Genomic DNA, 18,037 nt, shown 5'->3' on the forward strand with positions numbered 1-18,037 from the left:
TCAGTAGATGTTTTCCTATTGCTGAAGTAATACTTTTATGCCATTAGAAAAGTAGTCAGTCTTAAGTACCATGTCAAAATGTACCTTTGCATAAAGAAGTTGACAGTGATATTCTGTTGCCAAGTGCTTGGAGTTACAAATATTCGACAGCTTTTAATTGCTTAACCACCTGAATATTTCGTGTCCTGCAACATGCCAAATTCTTGTAAAAATCCCTCCAAATAATGTGTCCTGCACAGTCTTGCAAGACTTCTGATGTCAGTTCTCCCCCTTGTCCCCAGTCTGGCAATGTTTCTGGATAATATAGTTGTTCCAGCTTTTCTGGAGAGTATAAATTTTGTTCTTTTTTTCCCCACTCATTCTTTGAGAGCACTCATCCTGCCTCAGAGCTGCCTGTTCTGCACCAAGATCTCGGCATGTGTGGAAAAATGCTGTTCTGTTGACTTCAGCAGGGAAATTACCACTGATAGCAGCAGCTGGCTAGGGGGAATTTAAACTGGCAATTTGAATTGCATCTGATTTTGCTCCAGCACCTCTGGAGCGTGACAATCCATGCTGCATGCATGAGCGTGAACACCAGAGAAATCCCATCACTTTCCTTAAATTTAGGCAAGTATGAAAAAATGACTTGCAACACCCATCTTTGCTTGTTTTTCTGTAAGAAAAACCCTCCTATTATTTCTGGTACTTTAAACTGCATAAACCCACAAAATAATGGCTATGCCTGCGATCCACAGAGTGCATCCAGGACGCAGTGAGGACACAGTCTGCCCCAGAAGATGCTGTACCTGCACTGTGGGCCACAGAGCAGGTTGTCCCCTGGGTGGGCACCACAGTGACAACACAGGCATGGTCAGAGGTATTTTCTGCACTAGGCGCTGCCTGTTGGCAAAGCAGAATTCCTGGGCACTTGTGAAAAACACAGCATGCTGTGGTAAGGGACATGGGAGCAGGGACAAGGCATGCAGCAAGCAGAGACCCTCAGTAGTTTCAGAGCCTCACTGCATAAGCAGGGCAACCTTTTGAGTGCTTACACTGGAGTTAGAGTGAAGGTGGTGCCAGGGCCTGGGCAATTCCCAGAGGACATGGTCTAGGAGCTGTTTGTGTGTAATCGTGAAGTAAATACACATCCCAGTAATCTGCTATAGATTTCTCTGCACTCCAGACTTAAGTGCTATTAATTACATCCTCCACTCAGAAGCCTCCAAGAAGCATTAATTAGAAAGCAGGAGCTGGCAGCTTGCTTGTCTGTGTGAAACTATTATGACCTGAGAATGAAGTATAAGCTTAAAGAAACCCATGTTTTATGAAGGTCACCTTGAAAAACATCATAACAATCTGTCAGAAGAGAATGCAGCACTCCAAGTGTGCATTTCAGTGTGACATTATGCTTTAAGTAGTTGGAAATAGCTAAGAGAAGATGGATCAGATCATAGGGTCTGTGCTTTTCCACCCAAAATTCTCTTTTTTCAGCAGTAAGTACATATAAAGTAATGTTTTTGTCATTTCAATGGGATGAAAGGAAAGTTAATTATCAACACAAATCCAACAAACATAATCTGGCCCTTGCTGATATTTTTTAAGTGTAAAATATCCAGACCCTCCAACTCTGCAGAAGGGAGAAGGTTTATACACAGGAATTACATTACCTCTTCAAGAGAAGGTGTAAACAGCCAGAAGTGGTGCAGTGACTGTGTACGGCAGTGACACCCAGACTAGAAAGCTCAGGGCAGAAGGCTTCCCCAAATAAATGTGGTGTGCTAATGCACAGCGGCCTCAGTGTCGAGGTTGATTATTTTTCTGGTTGAAGCATATGATTATTTCTTATGAAAACAGAGCTGCAGGAGAGCTAACTAGAGTTATAAATGAATGTCATCCTCTTGTGGGAGGGAATAATGTTGCCCTCACACCCATTCCAGGGCTCTCTTTTGAGGCTGGCAGTAGTACTGCCCTGAAAGTTATACACCTCATTCTCTGGACTTTCATTTCCCTATAGGTGGCCATTTAATTCAGCTGTCCAGTACATGAATTCCATACAGCACTGCTTGGATCCTGTAATTATAGCTACAGTAGAAACATCAGGGCCAGAGACACGAACACGATTGCACAGCATAAAGGCAAAGCAGCAAATGTGTTACTGTTGGTGAAGAAAGCTGCCAGCCAAATGTTCTCTTAACCTGCTCATCCAGCAGCCTGAATGCCTACCTGGGCTGCCTGTCAAAACCAAATATTGTCAGTGTGATCAGTTCTTGATTCATCGTTGGCTTTGTGTGTCACATTGTATAAGAAGAAAATGGGGAAAGCCAAGCATAAGTGATGGACATTTGTCCCAGGACCTGGGGTAAAAGAGCTGGGGTGCAGGACAACGCTGAGCTTCAAGTAAGGATGATATATCAGTATTTTTACACCCAAACCTGTGCTAAAATGGTGCTAATCTCTTGCCCCCAAAGCTGCCAGAGGATGCTCTTACTGAGGAGCCAGGCCCTCCTTGAAGCAGATTCACGAAACACGTGCCAAGTGATTCACAGGCTGCCATCAAACTGTCAGTCAGAAGGGGCTTACAATGGAAACTGTTGCTCAAAATGCCGTGGGAATGGGAAACATATGTTTCAGTGAGAAAAGACAATCAAACAAAGAAGTGGGTGGCTGGGGAATTGCAGCCACAACAGCAGCAAGATCCGAGCCTCGTGTGCAGCCCTGGGGAGTGAGTTCGGGGCCCGTGCCCTCGTCTAACACTTGGGTAACAGCTTTGTGTTTAATAAGCTGAAATAATTTTCCCAGTATTGAAGCCAGCTCTAAACATGTTCTGAAGTAAAGGTACAAAACTGAAGATACCAAGCCAAAAGCCCATTTCATGCTCAATTATTAGCAAAGGTTTGTATCATGGTATCCTGTTGCTGTAGCTGCTGCATAATAGAACTGCCCAGAGAGACATTCAAACCAGCAACTCGAACATGACCTCAAAGCTTGAACACTGCCTTTGTGTGAATGTCAGTATCTAGGCTGTGTAGGTGGAAAGGCATTAATGACTCCTCCAGTAAGTAGTTATTTGAGAAAGGATGAGGCTGATGGATGTTGGAAATGTGTTGGACTGAGCGTACTTGAGTCTCTGTTGTTTGCCAGGATATCAGTCTCTACACAAAGCAGAGGTATTGCAGGGATAAACTCAACTGCCCCATTTGTGTCAGTACCTGGGGCTGCTGCGAGCCTTCAGCTACCACTGCAGTAGCAACTGTGCCGTGAGTTTGTGCATGGATTTCACACACAGCTTCCACAGCTGTCAGGCTCTCAGCATTTCTATTTCTCTGCTTCAGGAACACCTTCTACATCTGTCATGGCACCTATTACAGGTCTTTTACTAGGATGGACCACCAAGAGATGCATAAAATTGGAGCAGACATGGCAAGAAATGCCCCATTCATTCTCCAGCGTGGGAGGCTGGGGGCATTTTCAGGGTGATGGTCCCAAATCACCAGTGTGTCATTCCTTGGCATTAGGCAGAGTCCCACCACAGGGTCAGAATGGATGAGGATATACAAGAGATGATAGTCTTGAAAGATTATTTGTAGGAGCTTATATAAGAGATCATGAGCCCCAAAGAGTCTTGTATGAGGTTATTATAGCAAAATAGGTTTGAAGAGTAAGAAGCTGGATTTGATGACACAAGATGCTCTTTCTAATACTTTGTTCCTATGAGGAGCGGTCAACAGAGCTGGGGACTGTGCTGTCTTACTCAGGGGCATCAGAGAGGTGGCCTCACTTCATGTTTGTTTTTTGTAAAATGATCCTGACCTCCATCCAAGGTCGCTTTGTTAGGAATGAAAAGCCCGATATGAAAGGCAGGCATTAGTATTATTTGGAAGTGCGGTTTATTGAAAAAGCAGATAATAAATCAAACAAATCTCTTTCTTGCTCTGGTAAATAATTTTTAAATAGTTGCATGCAAGGCTTTTCTCCTTTCTCTGTTGCAAAGGCTGTAATAGGAGCTGCAATGTGCTGTGTGGGGGTTTAACACTGAATACCTCCTTTTGCCTATTGCTGTCAGTGACTCCTGTCAGAACACACTAATGAGCACCTAAGTTGTTAGTAATAAACAGCCTCACATTTTGTCTTACTAACAAAGATCTAAGCTGCTATTATATGTAATGATCTGTTATGTTTGATATTTCTCAGGTAACAAAGTATTTGGAACACATCCCATGACATCAGAAAGTCCCCAGAAAGAACGACCTCATTCCCCAGTTCTCACTGGCCCTGGAGCTGCAGCTCAATAATTTTATTATGTTCTACAAATACGGGATTCTTCTATGAAAAATTTTATTGGACCTTTGGATATCGTCAAGGTTGAATTCCAGCTAAGACAACTAAACAGCACTGGTTTAAAATATTGCTCTGAATTGTAACTCATATTTTTCTGAATTGTGTACTTGGGAACGAATCTTTTTAAATTGTCCCTTGGCCTAAATAGAAATAAAATTCCAGGAAAATCAGGTAACTACTGTGTTCAGGTACTTTATAAAAGTGTTTACTCCATGTTGTGCTCTTTGATTCAGTTATTGTTATTGTATGTAGGCTATTTTATCATAGAACAATTAGATATTTTAGCAGTATGGCAATTCCTACAAAACAAGGCTTTGTTACAGACTAGCCAAGATAAACTTGGAGAGCTGTTTTTTTCTTCAGATGAGTTTATAACAAGAAATATTAAGCTTCCTGAGATCTTTCTTTTCTCTGTTCTTTTAATACATTATGACAAGGCTTCTGGAGCTTTAAGTGATAAAAAACACTTCAGTAAAACAATTAATATGTGAAGTTGCTCATGGGATAGTAATCACATTAGGGTTAGACTGGCATGAATGGCTGCTTCCAGCAACAAACAGCACGTGGGAGCCACCCACGTGGAACAATCTCTCGGCAAGAAATGCTGTGTTCAGAGCCCCACACAGGAAGAAACCCACCATGGGTTAGTTGTTGATTGCTAACACGTAATACAGGAAAAGAAGTCAAACAACAGATGGAAGAGAGAAGACATGAGACAGCAAGATTTGCATGAAAAGAGCACCCATAATCCTTCTCTGGAACTGCAGGGAAGCAAGCAACCAAAGCTTTCTGTGTCCCCCAAATTCAGGATGAAAAACAAAATGCTCCCAAGTCTTTCAATAAGAGCCATGCTGAGGGAGGCCATAGGGTGCAGAGTCTACCTGAGGGCTTGAGGAGGTCAGGCTCAGGTCCAAACCAGAGCCTAGTAGAGCTTTGCCTGCTTGGCAGCACAATGTGATCATGTTCAGAACAAATTAAACTGTTCCATGATAGTCTGTCCTGGAGTGTTACAACCCTACCTGAGAAGTATGAAAATGCACAGTGGATGAATTCTCTTAATTTTCCCCGAGTCTCTCTCTCTGCTCTGTACTGCAGAGCCATTCAGTCCATTGGCTTGAAGTCTTTATGCTTGTCAAATATAAATAGAAATACTAGAACAAAATGACTGATGTTTGTTTCCAGTTTTTACTGTGGTGCTATTTAAATATTGCTCCTGAAAACCACTTTGATTCAAAGACTTACCATGACCCAGTGTGGCCCCCAATATCTTCCATTAGCCCTTTTAAAAACTGTACAGGTTGTAACACTATTTCTTTTTCCGTGCAGAGTAAATGAAAAGTCCATTTTGATGGTGTCTGCACTTTTTAGACCCTGAGCAAGGGCTGAATAAACAGGAAATGAAGGTCAGGGAGCAAGAAGTGACAGAGAAGCTAAGGTGAGCAGACAGAACGGTCAAAGATGCTGGCAAATGGGCCAACACAAGTGGTTGTCCTTTTGCACTTAAGCATTTCAAGTAGCTGTGATTTCACGTAGAAGGAAGACAATAGTTGTGCTGCTGGGGAACACTAAAAGAAAAACCTCAGTATCAGTTACATTTGCAAGGTATTTTCAAACCTGGTGCTAAATGGCTTCCTATTTAGTATGGAATATTCTGTATTAATTCTGTAGCCTGAGCAGGCGCCGCGCCAAGCATTTTGCATGGGGGCTGCAGAGCAGATGAGTGCTGAGCTCCATGGAAGATTTCATTTGTGTAAATGAGGAGGCCGTTATCACAGCACTAAAGGTCCTGTTTTTAAAAAAAGCCTCCTGTGACATTATGCACAAACCAACCTATTTATGCAGCATGAAAATATTTATGTGCTTCGCTCCAGCTTAAAAAGGGAATTTGCAATAGATGAGGAACATGAGAAAGGATTGGAGTGAGAGATAAGGAGAGATTAGAAAAGGCAGATCGTGAAGTACATGACATCCTGCAGCAGTATGTGGAGTAAACCCTTGCCTTTTTTTTAAGACATGGGCCTTGGAGATGGTGTATGGATCATTTATATGTTTCTTACAGACTTAATTTTCAACAGGCAGGAAGCTGTATGCAGAGATGCAGTTGCTGGAAATGTGAGGAGATGCTGTGCTAAAGGCATTGATGGCCTTTGTAACCATCTTTGTCCTTTTCAACCTTCATCTCTCACCTTTATGGGGATAGTGCCTGGGGCTTGTCTTTGGGCTGGGGAATGCTGCAGTGCTGAGTTCCCTCATCCAAAGCAGGAAACAAGGGAAAAATCACCTTTGCAGTGGCTCAGATGGACATGGCACAGGATGAGTGGTCCCAAAGGGGTGGCTTCAAAACAGGACAGAGTTCAGAGCCTCGTTCCCTGTCCTTACACACACGAAAATTTCCCAGATTTTTTCAATTTCTAAGAGTTTTTCCTGAAGCAGCAGTTCCTCTGAAGGCTGCAAGGCTTTGCCTCTATTTCCATGAGTAAACCAGCAGTGGCTCAGCCACAGTGCTCACTGACTGGTAGAAGCAGGTCAGGAGCAGAATGTTGCTCCACATGTCCTCTGTTCCCTGACTGTCCTGGAACAGGAATTGCAGAAGAGGTGTCTCAGGACACACACAGGAAAACAGATGGGTTATTGGGAGCACACATCTGATGGGGACACATCAGCCCGTGCATCCACTTCCTGCCATGCCAGGCAGCTCAAATACTTTCAGCAAAGGCTATGAGTGCATGAGGATGTTTGTTACTTGTCTTTTAGCAATTCAGCATTGTTCTTGCTCCAGATGCAGATGTACCAGCTCCAGGTTCTCCATGGGACAGCTGCTGCCACCCCAGGCAGCTGAAAATGGTTGTGTGCTGACAGATCAACGGGCTGGGGGTGGGCCGTGTCAGCTCCTTGAAGACTTTGTGTGTTAATTCAGAAATCTATGCTGCTTCTAACCTCCCCCAGCACACATTCAACCAGCCACCAGGTATCCAGCTCTCTTTTGATTCTGTGCTCAAATAACCCAGTGGTTTGTTTTTAATTAATGTTGGAGAGAATGGAAAATGTTCTGTTGGTCTCTCTGCGAGCCTGACTTGGCTGCAGACTCAGGCCGATGCCAAGACAGCGGGTCCTGGCTGCAATGGGGAGAGTCAAGGTCAGCTCCTGGCATGTGACAGTACCCTGAAATGTGGCCAGGGACTGAGCACTCCTGAAATAAAAATACCTGAATCCATGTGGGATCTGGGGTGATCTCATACCCAGCTGTAAATCAATCAAAATCTTAATGCCCCAGTACCCACAGAGCTAATGAAAAACTTTCAAGCCCAAATACACACATAGTGACAGCCATGAAAGTACCAAAATAATTTCTATGTCAGCTTTCTGTGTCCTATCCACTCCCCACCTCTCACTGTCACTGTGGTCGATGGCTACTGAAAAGCCTTGTCCGATTCCCGCATCTGGTTCCTGACGTGCAGGCCAGCAACACTGTGAAGGAGAAAATGCTGCTGTTCATGTAAGCTGTCGTGTGTTGGCAGGGCTGTGAGTTTCAGAACAGAGTGATATATTTCAGCTCTTGTGAAATTTCTGAATAATCAGCTCATCAAAAAATATCATGCAGAGTTCCCTTGTAGTCCTCTCCAACTTGCCACCTCTCCTGCCAATAGCTCCGTAGGGTGACCACAGCTTGGCAGAGCCCATTAGCAGAGCTCTGCACAATCACTCATGAGTAGAGCTGGCTGGAAAATACAGTTTTCCCTCCTGAAAAAAAAAGAAGATGAGGTGGGGCAGAGGGTGTGTTTGGCTCGGCATTTCAGGATGAAGATTTTCCCCACTGCTCTCTCCAGAACCCTCTTCTGCTCCCCCACTGCACCTCACCCTTTTTCCTCCTTTAGAAGATGACTCCAAGAAAATAAAAATTCAGCTTAAAGTGGCAGTGGATGCTGTTCGATCTGCTGGTGACTCCTCCTGGCCCCCAGGGCTAGGAGTGTCACTGCAGGATGGGCACCAACACACTGGCACCTTCTCCACATGAGACTCGTGAGCAAGTTGTCCTTGGACCTCCACATTTTGCTGCAACTGCCCAGTTTCTTCTTTGGAGTTTCTTGAGAAGATATTCTCAAGACAGATTTCTCTTCTTGAGCAGGTCAGCAACCTGTGCATGGTGAGATGGGGTGTGCTGGAAGAGCCTCAGGGAAACCTGACCAGCAGTGCTGTGGAGACAAGGGGCTGAGCAGCCAGTCACTTCAGCTGCTCCTCCCGGTCCTGGGCTGCCTCCAGGCATGTCCCCCTGTGCTTTCCCATTCATTTTGGACACCTGTTTCCAAGTCCCAGGTGATCATTGCTTTGGCTGGGAAGAGCAGAGTTCCTCAATGTGTCCTCTAATTATGTTCAGCTGCTGACACTGTGGGGAGGAGGCCAGACTGGCTGCAGACCCCCTTAGGCCAGGGGGAAAACAAGTCTTGCAGAAGAAGGTGGTGCAAAAATCAATGGTTAGTGTGTTAGGATTAAAGCTGTGGCATAAAAGCCTTGTACGACTGAGGTTATTCTATGTTTTAGGTCTGTGGTAGCTGCATTGACTGTGGCACTTGGTGCAACGTGGGTTTAGTACTTCTGTCACATTGCAAACCCTTGTGTGGGACACAACTGCAGCCATCAGCAACCAGTGGCTCCAGCACAGGTTTCCTGTACTGCCCGTCCCCTCTTGGATCTGCCTCAACCTGGCCGCAGCTGCTAAGCATTTGCTCTGTCCCTCTCTACTTGTGTCACCATATCTTTCTGCTCAGGCTTTTGTCATTTCTTTTGTCACCATAGTGACAGGAAAAGAGTGATGATTGCTGGAATAATTTCCCATATTAGCTAGCACTGGCTTTTCAGCCTAAATCAACACTTCATTTTCCCCGTGCTTTGGCTGAGCATCACTGGAGCGTCTTTAAAGAGCGCTGGTAGAGGGGCCTTGGTGTGTTGCGGTGCTGCCAGTGCTCCTCTGGGACAGCCGAGGCAGGGACAGGGCCTCCCAGTCACCTCATGTCCCACCAGGAATGCAGAGAGAGAAGGGGAAGACAAAAATGTATTTGCAAAGGTTTCCCTGAGTGCATCTCATGATCAGTAACACCAAGAATTTGGGCACTTCCACCTGTCCTGGGGCACATACATTTCTGTAGCGTGCATGGAAGAGCTCCCCAGAGGTAACTGCTCACTCTGACTGACGTAGCAAGTGGGCAAAGACCCCCCATGTGCCCCAGCTGTGCCCTCTGCTCTGCACAGCCCCTTTCAGCACAGCCCAAACCAGGGCTAGCACCAAACCTGGGCACCCAAGGGGGTGGCTTGGTGCAAAATCCTGCTCTGTCCCAGGCCTCATTAGCCATGCAGTACATCTCAGAGAGACACCAGCACACACACACAAATACATACTTAAAAATCAAGATCATTAAGTAAGCAAATGTGTTTAAATAGCAAACAAGCTACTGAAAAGCAGAGAAAGGTCACAAAATGTGAAATGAAAGCAGCTCTTCTGTTCCCCGTGCTGGCAGCAGCAGTCCCTGACTCAGAGGATATATTAAGCAGAGTCAACCTTCATTTCAAGCATGCTGCCTTTTGTCCTTCTATCACAACATTAACATTATCCCCACATAATTTTATGTATTTAATTTTACAATAGACTGTGTCAGTGAGCACTGCCTGTAAATATTTGATCACCACCGTTCCTCTAGGATTATCTTATCAAGAGTAAAGATATTAAAATAGAAATCTTGTCATGATGCTGCCTTCATACTTCCAGCCTAAGAGCTGATTGACAGAAAATGAACTGCCCGAACTAGCTCTAAAGTGTCTTTTCACTGAGAGTTTTAATGCCAGAGGCTATAGAAAAAAAGGTTAGCTAGTCATTGGAAACTAATGCCTTCCTGTAGTTATGGAGCTTTTGTACTGAAGATTAAAAAATATGAATCTACTAGGGGTATTTTTACAAGTGTAAAATGGTGTTGGTCTTTTTGTATCTTTTTGCCATCACTAATGAGCTTTAAAAGGAGCCTTTCCTTTTTTTCCGGCACTTGAATATTAGATGCAGTTTCACTGCAGCTCACAGACACAAGCTGAAGTTTTGAAAGAATAAGTTCTTGACTTACCTAACCTACAAAATTTCTTTTTGGTGATAAAATGGCTTGCAAGCCAGGACTAAATGTTCTTGCCTAGCTTGGAATATCAAACCACTATAGACAAGTGAAGGTTTCTATTTATGGCCAGTTAAAGACACACTGGTAATGCTGTTTTAATGTTACAAAATTGTGCTGAAATTGTCATGTGTCTGAAGAGCACCATGCTGCAAATATACAGCTGGTCCCCGAGGGCTTACTCAGCCTGTGCTCCAGAATGGATCAATGAGAGTTTTTGCTGGAGTAAGGACCCAAGTGCCAATTCAGGAAGGTACAGCATGAGCGAACTTTAATCACAAGCTTAGAAATCAATAAAGACAGAACTGGCTGGGGTGAGGGGACAGGGAGGGGTGTGGGTCCCATATCGCTGCAGCTCCTGCACCCAGGTGGGTACTGGGGCAACCGTTCCTTGCATCCTGAAAAAATCTGGCTTTATCTTGTCCTGATCCTGGAGGGCAGGAGAGGGTGGTTAGTTCACAGATCTGTCCCATTGCAATGACAAACTGTACCCACCAGCATTAAACCACCCAGTCTTTCAGGGATTAACGAAAGTGTTAGCATGGGATGGCTGAGGCTGGAGTGGCCAGAGACAACAACCTGGAGCATTCTGCTTTAGTCAGAGAATCCCTCCTACTTTTTTCCTCTCTAACATGAACCATAACTGTATGAAATGAAGCTAATTGCACGTTCAGAAGCCCATTGTTGAGCTGTCATAAAGGGATTTACATGGGTGGCTCCATTAACAGCTATGGGTGGTCCCCTCCATGCTCTCCATGGGCTCAGAATTTAGAGAAGCTTGTTCTAACATTTCACTCATGAGGAAGGTCAAGAACTGTGCTTTTTGTTCAGCGTGCTCAATATATTCAATTAAAATGTACTGCTGTGTTCATCAGCTATTAACTGTCTTTGCAATAGCTGTAATTAAACAGGTACTTCCCTGTGAAAGGAAATCTTTCAAGACAAATTCTGACATGGGGAGAGAGGAGAGCAGGAATTTCCCAGATCTCCAGTGTGGATTTGCTTTGTGTCTCCACATGAATCCCTCAGCCACTGGGTGTTCTCCTTCCTCTGTTGCTGGAGCAAGGATGGCTTGGAGGTGACGGGCTGGCTAGGTCCAGGTCCTGGCCAGCTCACCCTGGGTACGCTGGGGATGAGCTGAATACCAGCAGTGCTGGATTCTTGGCAACCATGGGGGAATAAAAACAGCTAGCCAATTTCCTCAACCAGGCAATTCACTTGCAGAAACATCATTTACAAAGTTCCACTTAGAGCCTTGGGGATAAGAAATGGAGAATGAGAGGTCAGCTGCTCAGGAGAGTTTAACAAACTCAGAGATTTTAGAGGGTTTAGCAGCTGGTGGCCTCCAATTCAGTAGGTGGAAGAGTTAAAAGCCACACACCCTGCTTTGAAGACTTCCTCCAAAAAGCCAGAAATGAAGAAAAACCCCAAAAGGCAGACTAGAAGAAAGCAGAGGGAGGAACTGAAGGAAGCAAAAAAATTACCTGAGCCAACTGTTCTAATTATATACACACAGCAGTCAAACAGTGATAGCAATTGTTGGTACCCTTAAGATGGATAGCAGGGAAATGGAGATACGGTGGAAAATAACACCTATTAAGGAATTAGTATTCAATTATGCTAAAGAAGGGGGTGTGTATTTACATTAGTCAGAAATCAGGCATGCAGAGAGATGGGTGACAGCAGGGAGAAGTATAGCAAGAAAACCAGAGCGTGGTTGTGACAGGTTTCCCTGGCAGCTGCGAACAAGGGGGTGCTGAGCCAGGCGTGTTACCACCAGCATTGCTTGATTATGTCACAGCTTTTTGCATCTGACAGCATCCAACATGCAGCTGCAGAAGCCTCCAGGCACAGGGATGGAGCAGGGCACGAGGAAATTCAGAGCCTTGGTGCACCACGTGTGATAAACTAAGTGTGCTCCCTCTTGCCATGGGGCTTTGGGGGACAGTAGAGTGCCTCTTACCAAGCTGTACCAGTTGGTTTTGACCTGTGTGTTCATGGTCTTCCAGGTCCTTTCACTAAAATGTCCCAAAACTCCTTGTGTGTTTGCCATCCTCCCCACCAGGTTCCCTCAGCAAACGCCCCTGTTCCTCTGCTGAGGCCTTTAATGCAGATAGAGAGTGATCAAAGTAAGCTGCAGCCCAGTCCTTGAAAAAGCTTTCTTACCATTACTGGGCCTTTTTAGCCAATTCCTCACCTATTTCTGAGTTATTTAATTAACCCCCATCTTTTCCAGAATGACTTACACTGTTAAATATTTGGAGCACAAAGGCAGGGGATTCACTGAAATCCTGGAGGAGGAGAACTGTTGGATTTCCTTTATCTGCAAGATCAGTTAGGGATTTCAGGTTAATCTTGCTTGATAAATCATGTTGCATTTTATACCATTTGCCTTCATGTCGCTGTAAATGGTCTTTCTCTGAGAAAAATGTGACCAAGCTCTGAGGACTGGACCCTGATCACTCAGCAAGCCCTTCTTAAATACCTGCGCAACATCGGATGCATTCCTTGTACACAATCCCACCCCTGAGCTGATAAGATAGTCAAGCACCCACCTTCAAAACTGCAGGAGAAATACTGCCCACTCCATGCTGTTGAGAACCCAAGCCTGCTCCATAGGTGCCCAACAAAACCAGCAAAGTATGTAAATACCCCAAAAATGTCCTGTTGCAAGTTCCCGCTGGTTGATCAGAAGCTATAAAACCTAGCTCAACATGGGCTCATGTGTTTGGGATTCCATATCTGCACATCTTTCTTAACCTCCAATTTTGCATCCAGTCCCTTTCCCCTACTGCCTTTAGCCCATGCTCCAAATCTTCCTCCTCATCCAAAAGCAAGTATTTTTCCCGCTTTGAGGCAGAGGGCACATAACCTGTCCATATACTCCTGCCCTGTGCTTTGAGCCAGCAGCCCTCCAGTCTGCTCTCCTTGGTCTTTCTCGTGCCCTGTGTTTGTAGAAATTGTGCATTTGAATAGTCTTTCCAAGGCCTAAATCTAAGCGTCTCTCCATCCTTCCCTTCCTGACCTATGCACACAGCTCGCTTTATTGCCAAAGCTTCCCTCATTACACCACTTAGATTCTACTAATTCTTGATCTTCTTAAAAAGACATTTTTTCATCCAATTCTGCCTCCAGTTCCTTCCTAGAAGTTTTTTCCCTTTAAACTGATCCGAAGCAGGTGGGGACCTGCTTGCTGTGCGACGATACAGATGGTGGAGTTGCAAAGCTCCTTGGGTGGTCAAGCACTATATAAATTTCGAGCCAGAGACATACAAAAAAATGGCCAAAAAAAAGTCTCTCCAGGGAGCATAAAATCAACATAACAGCTTTGGCTGGCTGCACGTAGGCAAGAATGTTGCACTGCCTTGAGTCAGCCCAGGTGTGTGTCCCCCAGCTGAGTTTTCCAGGTAGTGCCCCATCCTCAGTCTTCTCCAGCAGCACTTGCAAGCCCCACTGAGTCCCATAACCAGAAGGGAAGGGAACACTGAATCCCAAGCTTCTCCTGATGTAAACCAGGCTGCAGATGATAAACCAACCATCAGTATCTGTGCTATAGACACTAAACAGAAGGTTTCCAGTCAAACCCAGCAGCTGAGAAGCAAAACATCCCTTTCCACCCCTGGGTCTCCTCTCCAAAGATCCAGCCATCACAGCTGGCCCTGAAGCAGGGCTCTGGCTCTGCCCTGTCCTCAGCCACTCTCCAGAGTCACTTTTGGACTAGGCTGAGACACCGTCAGTAAAACCAGAGAGAAAATTAACAGGGGCGAGACAGCGAGCCCCACGTGTGTGCACACCTGTGCATCTCCCACAGGACAGACCTCAGCACACTCCATGTTTATCAGGTCTAAACACAGACAGATGCCAGGAAATGCTCAGAGACGTGGCAGAGGGGGAATTGAAATCTCATTGTTTATGGAGTGGAATCAAGGGACAGAGAAACAAATACAAGGCACAAGCTCAGCCAAAGGTGTTTTGGGCACTTAGTCACAGTTCCCTGGACAGGAGGGGCAGCAGCACCAGCCCATAGAGATGGGGACTTCCCCCAGACCTTCTGGGCAGGTGATGTGGGCACTGCTGAGCACAGCTGAGCCAAGCACCAGAGCCACAGCCCTCTGCAAAATGCTTATATTCATTAGATATAGATATAGATGATACATAGATATAGAAAGGTATTTTCAGGTATTTATATACAAAGGTCTTTACATATCTAAACCTCAATGGTTTTTAATGTTTTAAATGTGTGGATATATGTATATTTATGTGTATATATATATATATATATGCTGGTTGTATATATACATCAAAAGACCTTTTAAAAGGTCTTTATATATGCACATACTTTTGCATGTGTAACACATTTCTAAATAAGTATATGCACATTTATATTACATTATATTATATCATGTATTATACTTATATATCTATTAAATATCATATAAACATAAGTATATAAAGGTCTTTTAGAGGGCTACATGTGCATATATGTATTTACATGCATATATAAATATACTACACAAAATATAAGCAATAAATGTGATTATATATACATATACTATAAACCATTAAACTAACTAAATATTATCATGCATCTCAAAGTGTTGAGGAGTCAGTGCTGGGGTGTGATGGGGGGGAGAAAAAGAGGCCAGGATGCATCTGGCATCCCACTTTGCGCCAGGAGAAACCACCCAAGTGCAGACACCAAATCTGCACATTTTACTTTTAAATCCACGGGCTGCTGCTTTTGGGCATGACAGATGCCCTTACACCTTTCTGTTCCTGCTGCCCCCCATCAGGAGCTGTGCTGTCTGTCTGTCCAGATGCCGTGTGCAGGCCGCTGCCAGAGGCCCCACTCACACATGCAGCTGGGACAGAGGAGCTGTCATGCCATGACATTTCTCTGCTTCTCTGGCAAAGGGATCCTACTGAAAGAAGTGAGGGAATAACATGAAAACCCCAGCCAGAGGCTGACAAGCAAACTGACATTTAGCACAAAAAAAAAAGTAGGTGAGGTGGGAAGAAGAGCCTGGGTGGGTAGTTCTGTTTTTCTCTACGGCTGCAAATCTTTTGGGTGAGCCTTTCCGACTCCACAAATGCACTTCCAGACACTTCCAGTTCTAAATTGCCAGGACAGGTATTTCCCCCTCTTTTCCCTCTCCTTATCAGCTCTCCCTGAACTGCGGCAGCTCTCCCCCACCCAGAAGAGCAGCGCATTGAGGAAAGTTTGTCACCAGCTGCAGCAGCAGAAGGAGGTGGGCAGGCAAGGGTTAAGTAAAAATTTATTTATGAGTGACAGGGGCATGCAGAAGATTTTTTTTTCCGTTTTCATTAGGTGACAGACACTTTACGTCCTGTCTGTCCCTGGGAACATCAGTGTGAAATGGAGAACCAGTGACATTTACAGGCTGAAGTTTCTCCTTGTCCTCAACAAGAAAATAAAGGGGAAAAATTTAAAAACTAAGCCGTAAATATTTCTAACCAGGAGCACTTCCATCCTGTTTTTATGCCAGCTCTAACTCTGGCTGGCTAGACTCACTGGTCTCTGCAGCAAGGCATGGGTTGAGCTGCTGGTGGACAGCGCTGCTTTCACTCAAACTATTTCTCACTTGCTTAATTATATCCTGCACTTACACTTTTACAGAGAACAGATGTGAAGGCTTACCTTGGGACAGATACATAATGTATACAGCATTAACTTCACACCCATACAGTCCCCATTTTAATTACACAGCCAGTGGGGGACCCAGGATACTTTGCTGGCAGAGCAGTTGGTTTCATTAGCAATTCCCAAGACCTCGGCTGTCTGCAGCATCCTCACTCATGCAGGCTGAGCTGCACTGGAGATCCAGCCCACAGCAGCCAAGGATGAGCCATGCACTGCCTGACTTTGGGGCTAACACCCTAAAAAAGTGTGCAACTGCCAGTGCACACCTCCAGGCTGGTACAAGCACCAGCTTGAGTTTCATCTTAAACATGAGTATTTTGGAAAAACCTTAATGTGACATGAAATGTGAAGCTAAAGGATATTGAAAGACAACTTGGACGTACATCACTGAAGAAGTTTGTCTGATCTCTGACCCCTGTCAGGGAAATATCAGTGTGACAGGTCCCTGCAGGCTGCATCTCGCTGCTAATAAAAGCCTCTTAGCAACTCTCAGAGAAGGGGTTTGATCAGAGCCTCTTGCTGGGTTTAATAGGCAGCAAAGCACAAGGCAGCATTTGGTTTGTCATGGCATTACAAGCTCAGTATGAGTGAACAGTGCACGGCTGCAGCAAAGGGACACTGGAGGGTGCTGGGTGGCATCAACCAGGGCATCACCAGCAGAGATAAAGGAGGCATTATCCCACTCCACTCGGCACTAGTCAGCCCACACTTGGAATACTGTGCTCAGTTCTGGGCCTGCAACACAAAAAGGATGTGAACAGGCAGAGAGAGTCCAGGGAAGGGCCGCAAAGATGAGCCAAGGACTGGAAAGGGCTGCCATGTGAGGGAAGGCTGAGAGAACTGGGTTTGTTCAGCCTTGAGAAAAGAAGGCTTAGGGAAGGCCTTTATAGCCATGCTCACTATTCAGAGGGTGACTAAAAAGAAGGTGGAGACTCCCTTTTCACAGGAATCCCATGCAAAAGGGAGGGATAATGGGTACAAATTACTTCTGGGAAGATTCCAACCAAGATGCAAGAAGAAAATTTTTCACAGTGGGAACAATCAGCCATTGGAATAATCTCCCCAGGGGAGTGGTGGATTCCCTGACACTGGACACTTCTAAGATTCAGCAGGACAGGGTGATGGACCACCTTGTCTGACAGTGCTTTTGCCAAGAAATGTTGGACCAAGTGATCCTTGAAGTCACTTCCAGCCTGGTGCTCTATGATTTGACACATCTCCTCTTTGACGTGACATAAGAAATGCCCTTTTGCTCATGCTACAATAAAGCAGGGAAAATTCTAAATGAGCAGCATTTAATCCATTAAACCCAGGCAAGGAAACTGTTTCTGCAGTTGTTCTTTCCCAAGGTGATCCAAAAGAAGGATCATTGTACTGCTTTCTCCTTTAAAATTTTTCCAGGGGACAAATGGCTCTCCCAAACTCTTTTCCCACAGCCACTTCTTGTTAGCAGGGCTGCCCTTCTCACTGCCCAGGGTGCAGCCACACCATCCTCTGGTGCCAGCCCAGGAGAGTAACCAACAATATGCACGTCAGGTGAAATTAAAATTGTCCTTATGAGTTATTCTATGACACCAGCTAGCACTGGCTGTATTAAATCCTATTAATTAATATTAAATTAATTCTTTTCCTTGCCTATAAACACAGAGTTTTACTGTGGAGCACAGAAGCAATTATTATCTGGGATGATTGAAGGCACAAGTTTCAGAGTCACAAAAGCTGCATATTTGTTAAAAACAGAATGACAAATCTGTCACTGTTAGAGCCCCTCTACCAGGACAAGAAAAATCCTGAATAAACTGCAGTAGGTCAACAATTTGCCAGAAATATCAGCTGAATCAGGAGCCTGAGGTTTCATCTCACTGAAACACTACTTATTATGTGCACAAAGAGCATTGCCTCA

At 44.9% G+C, this 18,037-nt stretch overlaps 1 protein-coding gene across 8 annotated transcripts in view; it reads left to right on the forward strand.

Moving 5' to 3' along the window:
* FHIT (fragile histidine triad diadenosine triphosphatase) overlaps positions 1–4,495 on the forward strand; it is a 622,475-nt gene extending 617,980 nt beyond the window's left edge. For all 8 annotated transcript variants that reach the window (XM_032120697.1, XM_032120698.1, XM_032120699.1 and 5 more), the window contains one exon: positions 4,174–4,495. The gene's annotated coding sequence lies outside the window, so the exon portion shown is untranslated. The remainder of the gene's footprint in view (positions 1–4,173) is intronic.
* Positions 4,496–18,037: the final 13,542 nt, after the last annotated feature.

This window comes from Corvus moneduloides, chromosome 11 (genome assembly GCF_009650955.1).
Source record: "Corvus moneduloides isolate bCorMon1 chromosome 11, bCorMon1.pri, whole genome shotgun sequence".
NCBI classification, from domain to species: Eukaryota; Metazoa; Chordata; class Aves; order Passeriformes; family Corvidae; genus Corvus; species Corvus moneduloides.